A 10865-nucleotide genomic window follows, 5' to 3' on the forward strand; every position below is an offset into this window, starting at 1 on the left:
CAGAGTTAGTGGTAAAGGGTGAATACAGACACATTCTCTAAAGTGCTCTTTAGATGAATTGTGGAACATAATGAGTGATAGCTTCAGCCATAAAAATAAAGATAACAACATACTTCCTGGATTCTAAGGAATGCAGATTGTCAAGGCTCCATGCTTTGGGGTGATCAGGCCTGCAATTCTTGAAATTATAGTAGCTAAAAATATTGTAATTCAAAATATTCTTTCCTTATAGGCAGGCCTCGTGGCACAAAAACCAAGTTAATTTGAGCTAACCAAGTTAATTAGAGCTAATTAAACATTTAAGGAGAAAAAAAATTACATCAGATTAATATTCTGGATGAGAGCTCAAAATCATTACAATGTACTGGTTTTGTTTTTGAGTTTTAGGCTCAGTTTAGGTTTGGGATGAGGGTTTTATTTCTTTTGTTTTAATATTTTTTTAAAGTATGGAGTACTCCCTGAAATATGTTACACAATTAGTTAGTGGCTCTGTTAGACAGACTTTCTATGTCTGTAGCTGTTAATAAGACAGGCAGAAAACAAAAGTTTATGATCTAGTATTTTTGAGCAGCAGTGCTAAATCCAGGGAATGGGAGGGGAGCAGGAATCTGCATTTTCTCGGCAAGAAGGGTTTTGTGTATGACACCACAGGCAGCTTCAGGGTTAGTGAGTTAGAGCTGTTAGGCATGTTGGTATCCAGAGAAAAATGGGAGAGGATGAACGGTTGCCCTGATGTGCTGAGGTGCTTTCTGGACACCACCATACCCACAGCTGAGATTAGTCTCCGAGCCCACACCCCATGCCCCATGGGTTCCCTGAAATGGGGAGCTCCTAAGTAAGAACACAACTCTTCTCATTCTGCTTGCCCATCACAGAGCCAGATGGATGATTCACTGTCTTGGTGTCCATAAAATACAGGTTGCCCTTCCAATCAGTAGAGTTGGTAAATATGGAAAAGCAGATATTGTTGAACTGAAAACTAGATTTCTGAAGTTAGTGGGCTAAATTTCTAGCAAACAGAAGGTAAATGAGCTGGATATAAGTCTACTCAAAGTGTTCATAAAAATCAATACATCAACATGGTGAGGATGGAGTTATATTATAAAATTATAATTCTTCTTGCTCTTTCTGTAGATGCTAAAGGACCTAGGTAATTGTTTGTTCTATTTGCACAGCTGTACAAAACGCCATATTTCAGATAAAACAGAAGTGATGAAACAGACCCATATTTTGCCTGTACTCCCAATCCCAACACCTGTATTGAAACTGCAGCACAATCTGTCTTTGAAAGCAGTATAGAAGTGTGCATCTGAGGAGAAATAAGCGCATCTAAGGAGACCTGACTGGCCACTCATTTAAATGCCTCTTTTTCATCCAGGGGGCTGATTCATATTCAAGAAAAGCTCCACTGGAGATGGCAACATGGATTATATGATCATAAAATCAGTGTAAGTGGCATCAGAAACAGATCCATTAGCTCTAATTAGGGAGTGTAGTGTGATCTTATTTCATTGCACTGTATGCAGGCTGTAAGGCTGTTATTCCATGTGACAGATGTTTATTTTTTGGCACTTAATTTGCACATAGAATTAATGGTAATGTATCCAAGAACTGATGTTACTAATATACAACATTACCATTGCTCTCTCTATCCCCAACTTCTGCTCAGAAAAAAATCAAAAAGAGAAAACACCTTAGACTCAGAGGGGTAACAATGTTTGCTGTCTTCTACAGTGAACCATTTTAGCAGGGTGAGGGAGGTGATCCTGTCCCTCTACTCTTTGCTGGTGAGGCCTTACCTGGAGTATTGCATCCAGATTTGGAGTTCTCAGTACAGAAGAGACATAGACATGTTGGAGTGCATCCAGAGGGGGGCCACAAAATGATCCAAGGCATGGAACACCTTTCCTATGAGGATAGGCTGAGAGAGATGGGGCTGTTCAGCTTGGAGAAGAGAAGGATCTGGGGTGACCTGATAGTGGCCTTTCAGTATCTAACGGGGAGCTAAAGGAAGGAAGGGGAAAGAATCATTAGCAGGGTCTGTGGTGATAGAACAAGGGGAAATGGCTTCAAGCTTAAAGAGGGTAGATTTAGGTTGGATATAAGGAAAAAGTATTTTACAGTGAGGATAGTGAGGCACTGGAACAGGTTACCTAGTGTTATGGTTGATGCCTCGTCCCTGGAGACTTTCAAGGCAAGGATGGATAATGCCCTGGGCAACCTGATTGAGCTGTAGATGTCCCTGTTCATTGAAAGGGGGCTGAACTGGATGACCTTTAAAGGTCCCTTCTAACTCTGAGGATTCTATGATTCTGTGATAAAATAGAGAGACTATAATTTATTTTTCATGGTGCTGTAAAATATTTCAATAGAGCATTTCTATCAGGATACAGCTTTTTGCTTCTTCTGGAAAAAGGAAAATTCTGGTGACAGATTTTTGCTTATCTTAAAACTTTTCACCAGCTGACTAAAGGTTTAAACTGAGAGGTTTAATAGCTGGGAGACATTTCTAGGCAAAAGTAAGACAAACAAGTTCATCCAGGAACTGTATCATGCTTCCAACATGTGGCAACATGAGTGCCTCTTCACCATCTGTTATTTGTGTGAGGATTTTATTATGTAAATGACGGTACACACTGCGCTCTAAACAAAGGAAAATGATTCCCCTTACAGTATGTTGCAACTGCCAGGCTTCTGTGTCAGCTCTGAAACAAACAGTGAAAACAACAGAGAAGTGGCAGACAGTTCTACTTGTCCTCCCAAAAGGAGCAAATACTGTTAAGAGGAAATTCTTTTCATTTATTATGACTCAAAGACAGTTAATGAAGTAGGTAATAGCAGACAGGTGATACTGCTATGTTAAAACAAACAAAAAACCATTCATATCCTTTGGTTGCTCTGCTTCTTAAAAATGAAGGCAACACTTAAAACAGATTGAAGAAAATCCTGTAAAACTATGGAGAGTCCTAAAACTGTCAGTTCTCATGGAGAGCCAAAAATATAGGTCTGAGCTATTAAATTATCTGCAACAGACAAAATCTATTGTTGTGGGTTAGGACTGGAAGTACGTATCCTGCCCTACATCATGGTTTAAAATTTCCATTAAATTACCAATTTAAATTGAAATGTAATTATCTTAACTGGCATATTTTTGGCAACTGTGATAAAGAAAAAAAACACTCCCCATGCTACACTGGATCGAGTAAAAACCCATAGGAGTTCTAACAGTGGCCCTTAATCAAAGTCTGCAAAGACAAAAAGGCTTTGAGCTAATCTATGCCAAGCCATGTTGGACAGCATGGCATTGCCTAGAGCATCCTTCTGGTGGCATTTAAAGCACCTGGTGCCCTAGGAAAAGAAGCTGTATACAAGGCTGTACATTTTCTGTTTTCTTTATAGCCACCTACCAACCAAGAACTTGTTATGATAGCAGTATAATATTTCATGGGAAAGAAAATGTACCAGTTTTATTAATGTATTTAGTGTTTCATAGTCAAGTGGTTATCTGCACAAACACTTCCTCATTGTGAATTTTATGTGGTTTAATGTAAGTAAACTATCATTGCACTCATGGATTTAGCTTAAATCTTAATTTGATAACTGGAAAAGCTGTATGGAAAAGGGATTTATCATTTTTTTCAAGAAAACTTAAAGAGAAGTAATTGAAGTCAATGCCAGACTTGACCAAATTGATGATTTAGGAATGACTGCCTACTTGTTACGTTGTCTTTGTATGATTTCTTATACTTGGATATGTCAGCTTTTCCTGACTTAATTATGATTAAGTGTTGAACTTTACAGATAACCAACTGCTGCTGTTACATCGATTGGTTGTTTTTATTAATGTGTTAAATTTTGTGGTTGCAGCAGGAACATATTTTGTGATAGAGCAACTAATACCTAGATAATTCTGCCATAAAACTATCTAGTAGCGCAGTTTTAGCAGATATTCCTTTTGTTTTTGTATTTATTCTTTTTCCCTGCTTATTCATTCACATCCAGTTTTCCTAGGGATAATTCTTAAAAGTGTTTTCATGGTAAAGGACAAACTTGTATTTTATTTATTTATTTATTTATTTTAACAGATAGCATTCGGAGAACAGAATACCATTACCACTCTTACAAACATTGATTTGGAGTGTTTTTGTTTTGTTCTGTTTTGTTTTTATGTTTACAATTACAGTTCCACAAAATGTAGTTTCTGTTAACATTTGTTGTCATATTTTGCTTGTAGAATTAGAAATCAATGGCATAGCAGGTGGCAGACAATCCAGGAGATTCCTTGAGTTGAGGACAACTTCCTTGTCCAGGTAATAGATGGACCAACCTGAGGTGAAGCCTTACTGGACCTGTTGCTCATCAATGCAGAGGAGAGCATTAGAGAGGTTAAGATTAGAGGCAGCCTGGGCTGTAGTGACCATGCCTTGGTGGAGTTTGTGATCTTGAAGAATGGCAAAAAGCAGAGCTAGGAGAGCAAACTTCCAACTGCTCAAGGAACTGCTGAGTGGGATCCCCTGGGAAACTGTCCTTAAGGGCATGGGTACAGAACAAAGCTGGCAGCTCTTTAAGGACACCCTTCTGAGAGTGCAACGGCTTTCCATCCCCCAGCAGAAGAAGTCGAGCAGGGGAGGCAGGTGACCATCATGGCTGTGCAAGGACCTGCAGCTTAAACTGAGAGAAAAGAGGAAAATGTACAGAAGTGGAAGTAGGGTTGTGTATCCTGGGAGGAATACAGGGCTGTTGTCCATTTGTGTAGAGATTGGATTAGGAAAGCCAAGGTGCAGATGGAGCTGAACTTGGCAAGGTATGTGAAAGATAACACAAAGGGGTTCTACAGGTACAAAGGCCGGAGGAGACAGGCCAAGGAGAGTGTTCCCCCTCTGATGAAAGGTAATAGGGAGCTGGCTTCCTCAGACATAGAAAAAGCTGAGGTACTCAGTGAGTGCTTTGCCTCAGTCTTCATGAGTGGTCAGGGTCTGCCAAGACCACGAGCATCTAGGTGAAGGTGTGGGGAGTGGTTTCTGTCCCACTGTAATGGTGGAACACGTCCAAGTCCTCTTCATGAAACTGAACTTGTATAAGTCCATGGGGCCGGATGATATCCATCTTAGAATTCTGAAAGAGATGGTTGATGTGGTTGCCGAGCTGCTCTCCGTCATATTTGAAAAATCATGGCTGTCTGATGAAATCCCCGGTGACTGGAAAAAAGGAAACATTACTCCCACTTTTACGAAAGGGAGAAAGGAAGACCCAGGGAACTACAGGCTGGTGAGCTTCACCTCTGTGCCTGGAAAGATCATGGAGCAGATCCTCCTAGAGGCTATGCTAAGACACATATGAGATAAAGAGGTAATTCAAGACAGCCAGCACGGCTTCACCAAGGGCAGAAGTGCAGATATTGCCTGACCAATCTGGTGACCTTCTATGATGGAGTTATGGCTTCAGTGGATGGGGGAAAGACGATGAATGTCATCTACCTGGACTTCTGCAAAGCCTCTGACATGGTCCCTTACCACATCCTTCTCGCTAAATTGGAGAGGTGTGGATTTGAAGGACGGACTGTTTGATGGATTAGGAATTGGCTGGCTGGATTGTCACGGAGTTACCTAGATAGATCTGTGCCCGTGACAGGGGGCCGGTAGGCTTGTGGGCCCCCCTCCCCCTTCACTTCCCGAGAAAAACGAAGCGGTGGCAACAATCTAAGAAGGAGAACTTATTTTACTAACTATGATGTTGAGATGCAAGATGACACGATACAATACAATCTAATTGGGAGTAAGTATAATAAACCAAATGGAATGAGGGAGAGAGAGCGAAAGAGCGATAGAGAGGGAGAGAGAGAGAGAGTGAGAGAGTTTCCGAAACCGAAAGCCTTACTTGATGAAGGCGCCCGGCTTGGAAAGCACACCCACTCCTCTCCCGGCAGCAAGCGAAAGTGAAGAAGCACCGCGCGCAACCAGATGACGTATCTTCCGTGATGTGTCTTCCTTCTCTGACCGTGAGGTCCTCTGGGATACGTAGTTCTTCTCTTTTGTCCATGATGTTATGATGTGGAATACCAATAGCGAAGTTACAAAACCATGACATGGATGCAGCCAAAGGGTTGTATTTAATGGTTCTGTATCAGGGTGGAGGCTGGTCACAAGCGGTGTCCCTCAGGGGTTGGTCCTGGGACCAGTGCTCTTCAACATCTTCATCAATGACATAGATGATGGCATCGAGAGCACCCTCAGCAAGTTTGCAGATGACACCAAGCTGAGCAGTGCAGTCGATACATTGGAACAAAGGCAGGCCATCCAGAGGGACTTGGACAGGCTGCAGAAGTGGGCCCATGAAAACCTGATGAGGTTCAATAAGGCCAAATGCAGGGTGCTGCACTTGGGTTGGGGAAATCCCAGTTACTTATACAAACTGGGGAAGTACTCCTTGAGACCAGCTCTGCGGGGAAGGACTTGGGGGTCCTGGTGGACGAGAAGCTGGACATGAGCCAGCAGTGTGCGCTTGCAGCCTGGAAGGCCAACTGTGTTCTGAGCTGAATTAAAAAATGAGTGCCCAGAAGAGAGAGGGAGGTGATTGTCCCCCTCTACTTGGCTCTTGTGAGGCCCCATCTGGAGTACTGCGTCCAGGCCTGGGGCCCCCAGTACAGGAAGGATGTGGAGCTCTTGGAGTGGTTCCAGAGGAGGGCCACTACGATGATCAGAGGGCTGGAGCACCCATCCTATGAGGAAAGGTTGAGGGAACTGGACTTGTTTAGCTTGGAGAAGAGAAGGCTCCAGGGTGACCTAAGAGTGGCCTTCCAGTACTTGAAGGGAGCATATGAACAGGAGGGGGAACAGCTGTTTACAAAGGTGGATAGTGATAGGAAAAGGGGGAATGGTTTTAAACTGGGACAGGGGAGGTTTAGGTTAGATATTAGGAGGAAGATTTTCACACAGAGGTTGGTGACACACTGGAACAGGCTGCCCAAAGAAGTTGTGGATGCCCCATCCCTGGATGCATTCAAGGCCAGGCTGGATGTGGATCTGGGCAGCCTGGTCTGGTGGTTGGTGACCCTGCACATAGCAGGGGGGTTGAAACTCGATGATCATTGTGGTCCTTTTCAACCCAGGCCATTCTATGATTCTATGATTCTATGTGAAGTGAAATTGTACTGAAAGTATGAAAGAAATGTTACATATATTCTTTCCCAACACACTTTTTAAAATTGCTGCTTACTTCACAAATACTTCTGGATCCATTCACCTTATATTTAGTGTACACTGATATTTTCATAAGTATTAGTAAAACACCTTTTAATTTTTGTCCAGTTTGCTGTCATTTGAATTTTATTCTTTTCACAGTAACCTGTACAGATGTAGGTTCCTTCCTTACAGAACAGAGCTGAATTTTGTCGTAACTGTAGTGTTCCCATCATTTTTCCATAATGCGGTGTTTTATATATCACATAATTATTAATAATGATTCTACATTCTGAAGCATAAAAGGGATCCATTCAAACAAGAATGCCAATTTTCCTCTTTTTGTTGAGATACAAGATCTTACATGAAAGTATGACTAAGCATTCCAATGTAACTACTACTTTTTTTCTATCAGTTTGTGTATGTAAACTAATGAAAATTTGTATGGCTGAAGTCTTCATACTCTAAAATGTTTGGAAATTATCTTATTGATACCCCATGCAAAGTTACCGTCAGTCATCTGTTTTTTGTTTTTCAGAATGCCTAGGCATAGAGGAAGAGGCTCATCCACACAAGACTCACTGACTTAAAGAGGAGCCAAAAACCCTCATCAGAAGAGTTAGTTCCCTCTAGCCATGTTTGCAGTGGTGGGACTCCAGCTCAGAGAGGATTGTACTGCCTAGCTGCTCCTGGAGGTCTGTGGAAAAGGAACATGGCCACCACTTCCCAGGAGCTTGGCTGAGGCTGCCACCATACTCAGATTAAGCCTTCCAAGGCCTTTGGTCAAGCAATGGGAGTCTCAGAAGGCATGAAAAGTATTGACCAGTTTTCTAACCTAACAACTTCTCCAGTCCTAGAAGAAAATGCTCCAGTCCTAGTTCTGGACTCCAGGGAAACTAGGAAATGAAGTTGTGGCTTGGAGTCAGTCATTATTTATGGCATTTGGCACATAAAACCCTGATGAACCAGAAACAAAATGAAAGAAAGGAGAACTGTAAACAAGGTCTTTCAGTGCTAATTTTAACTCCAGGATGACAAATAGAGGTATAGCAATACAACAACTACAGCAACTTCAATCATTTTCCTATATTTAGTACCTCAAAATTCAAGTTGACAGGTATGCCTCACCTAAATTCTGATGCGTGTCATCTCCTGATTTATGAGTGCTTGGTTTTGCAGAACAAATAAAATTCTCCCCGTTACTTAATGGTGCTGAAGATATTTCTTCTCTTACCTTTCGTTATCTTCTTTTTCTGTTGCTACTCATATCTGTCACCAGTCATGTCTTTAAATCCTTCCATAGATAACCTGTTCTATGACTTTCTGAAGCTTCTATTTTATGTCACAGTGTTTTTTCCCTTTGCTTTCTATATCATTGGTGTACAATCTCCAGAGTATCAAGCAACTTACAGAGTGGCTTGAAAAGCTGAATCACATTGAACTCAATGTCTGAGAGTCAGTATTCTTTGCAACTGCTAATAGCTTTGAGCAAGCCAGTTTATTTTTCAGTGTTTCACTTTCTTCCCCTGATTTCTAGTAATGCAGATAGAGTTCTCTTTTCTGAGCAAAATGTAATCTGGTAGATAGCAAATTGGGTTGGTAGCAGGAAAAGGGGAGAGCTTTCATCATAAGAATAAAATGGACCTAAAGGTTTTATAAATTAAAGGCCAATTATTCCCAGGAGTGCATGGGGAGCCTTCCACAGCAATCACTCTTGAGAATCTGAAGGCAGAACAGGGCCTCGACCATCTGTATTTGGACTTTGTCAGGCCATTTGTTTGTAACCGGAATTGTATTGTTGCTCTGGTTTTCAGTAAAGGGATGTTCACTGAGGCATCACATTGATATTTTTGAAGTACGTTCCATGTTTTCAAAGAAACAAATTTATCAGCAATGAATTGAAATGTCTAGCTGTTTCCGTATGCTGTAGAGATTTCACATCATGCTGCTGTGCATGTGCATTCATTTTTCACCTGCTGGATGTAATGGGAACAAGTTCAATACATGAATGAAAGCATGTTAACAAGGAAGTGATTTGGCCAAACCATGCTTCTTCCTCCTAACAGATAAAAAAAGCCCTGAAAAAACAAAGGCTGAAGGCACAAGCTTGTTTTCATTAATCATAAATCAGAGACGATCCCCAAATAGTATAGTAGGAGGCAATGTTGACAGTAGACCTGTGGGATTTTAACAAACTCGGCTCCTGTTCTTTGTTTTACCTATATCTAGGTTAACTACTGTCTGAAAGAGCTTTGTGGGAAAATCTCATCTTATTATCTTAAATAAAAAGAGCTGACTATTTGTGGAAAAACTCATCAGGCTTTCATTTTCAAGTTCTGTACAAGGCTGACCCTTTGTCTGAAGTATTAAAAATCCCACAGTGGATGTATAAATTATGGCCTATAGTAAGGACTTTGGGACATTCCACTGAGTATGTTCACAAAATTTGAGTAAGGCTGTTGTTCCAGATGATGCATGTGGCTCACAATCCTGAGAGCTGAAAAGCTCCCTGCAAGACCAAGAGGCCAACCAGACTGATTCTTTGGACTTTGAACCTCCAATGTTACCTGCTAATATGGCACATAGAGCCATGATTGAAAGTGTCTGGGTACTATGAGCAACACCTATACTTCTGGGACCAACAGACCTCAGTCTGCATCATGGTTGACAGGATTGCAATATCTGGTATATTTTCTGCAGTATTTCTCAGCAAAAAGAGCAAGGCTAGAGATGAAAATTCGAAAAACCTCTTAATGGAGTATTTTAAAGTCTAGGATCACAGCTTTTGAGGTCCCTAGTACCAATGAAACAACCAACTAGTTACTGGGGGTCAGAAGGAGAAAAGAGGAAGAGAGGGAAAGGAAACTACATTGAAGGAAGGTGATTCTGTTTGGAAAAAATGTCTCATACAGTTTGGCAACTCTTACCATGCTGTTGCCAACTTGCAAGTTCATATGAGGTTTACAGCAAGTTACAGGAAGAATAAAATGTTAATCATGTGCAGAACCTTAGTTGTATTCTCGCCATCTATTTCAACAACAGTAATAACATACAGACTAAGAAGTGATTACAGAATGACATAAGCTTCTTTTCCATTTGAATTTGAAAATGTATTTCCATTTAAAGCTTAATTTTTATGTGCTTCATCCAAAATTAAGAAAACAAGAGGATGTGATTTCCAAGCACTATATATAGGCTGGATCTGGTGTCAAGTTTTTCTAACAGTTATTAGCTGTGTTAAAAGCAGTGACTTTTAACACAGTATCTAAAAAAAAAACTTACCAGCATTTTATGGTGGCTTAAAAAAAATACAAAGGACAACAAGTTGAAACATGGGGAAGATCAGTGACAAAGGTACTTAGTCAACAAAAGACTTAACTGCATGTTGCAGATTGTATCTTCTTACAAAAGCCTTTCATTAATGAACTATGTGTTAGAAAGTCTGTTCAGCTGATTAAACTTTTCTATATCTGAAATTGTTTATGAGTTATAATTACCTCCTTCAAAACCTTCTTTCTTCTTGTAACTGGCTACAGACTTGATGAAAAGTATTCGGTCTTTTCCTGTCACACAATACAAATGGTGTGCTAATTTTTGCCCATGGAAAAACTATGCTTTCAAATACAACAAACATCTTTATTATCACCTTAGTATGCACTGGAGTCATCCTGATGTATTGTAAACACA

The 10865-nt window shown here is 40.8% G+C and overlaps 1 long non-coding RNA gene across 1 annotated transcript in view; it reads left to right on the forward strand.

The window, feature by feature from the left end:
• LOC121106499 overlaps positions 1-10654 on the forward strand; it is a 32285-nt gene extending 21631 nt beyond the window's left edge. Inside the window, exon 3 of the long non-coding RNA XR_005849576.2 lies at positions 7717-10654. This is a non-coding gene — a long non-coding RNA (uncharacterized LOC121106499). The remainder of the gene's footprint in view (positions 1-7716) is intronic.
• The last annotated feature ends 211 nt before the right edge of the window (positions 10655-10865 follow it).

This window comes from Gallus gallus, chromosome 1 (assembly GCF_016699485.2).
Source record: "Gallus gallus isolate bGalGal1 chromosome 1, bGalGal1.mat.broiler.GRCg7b, whole genome shotgun sequence".
NCBI lineage: Eukaryota > Metazoa > Chordata > Aves > Galliformes > Phasianidae > Gallus > Gallus gallus.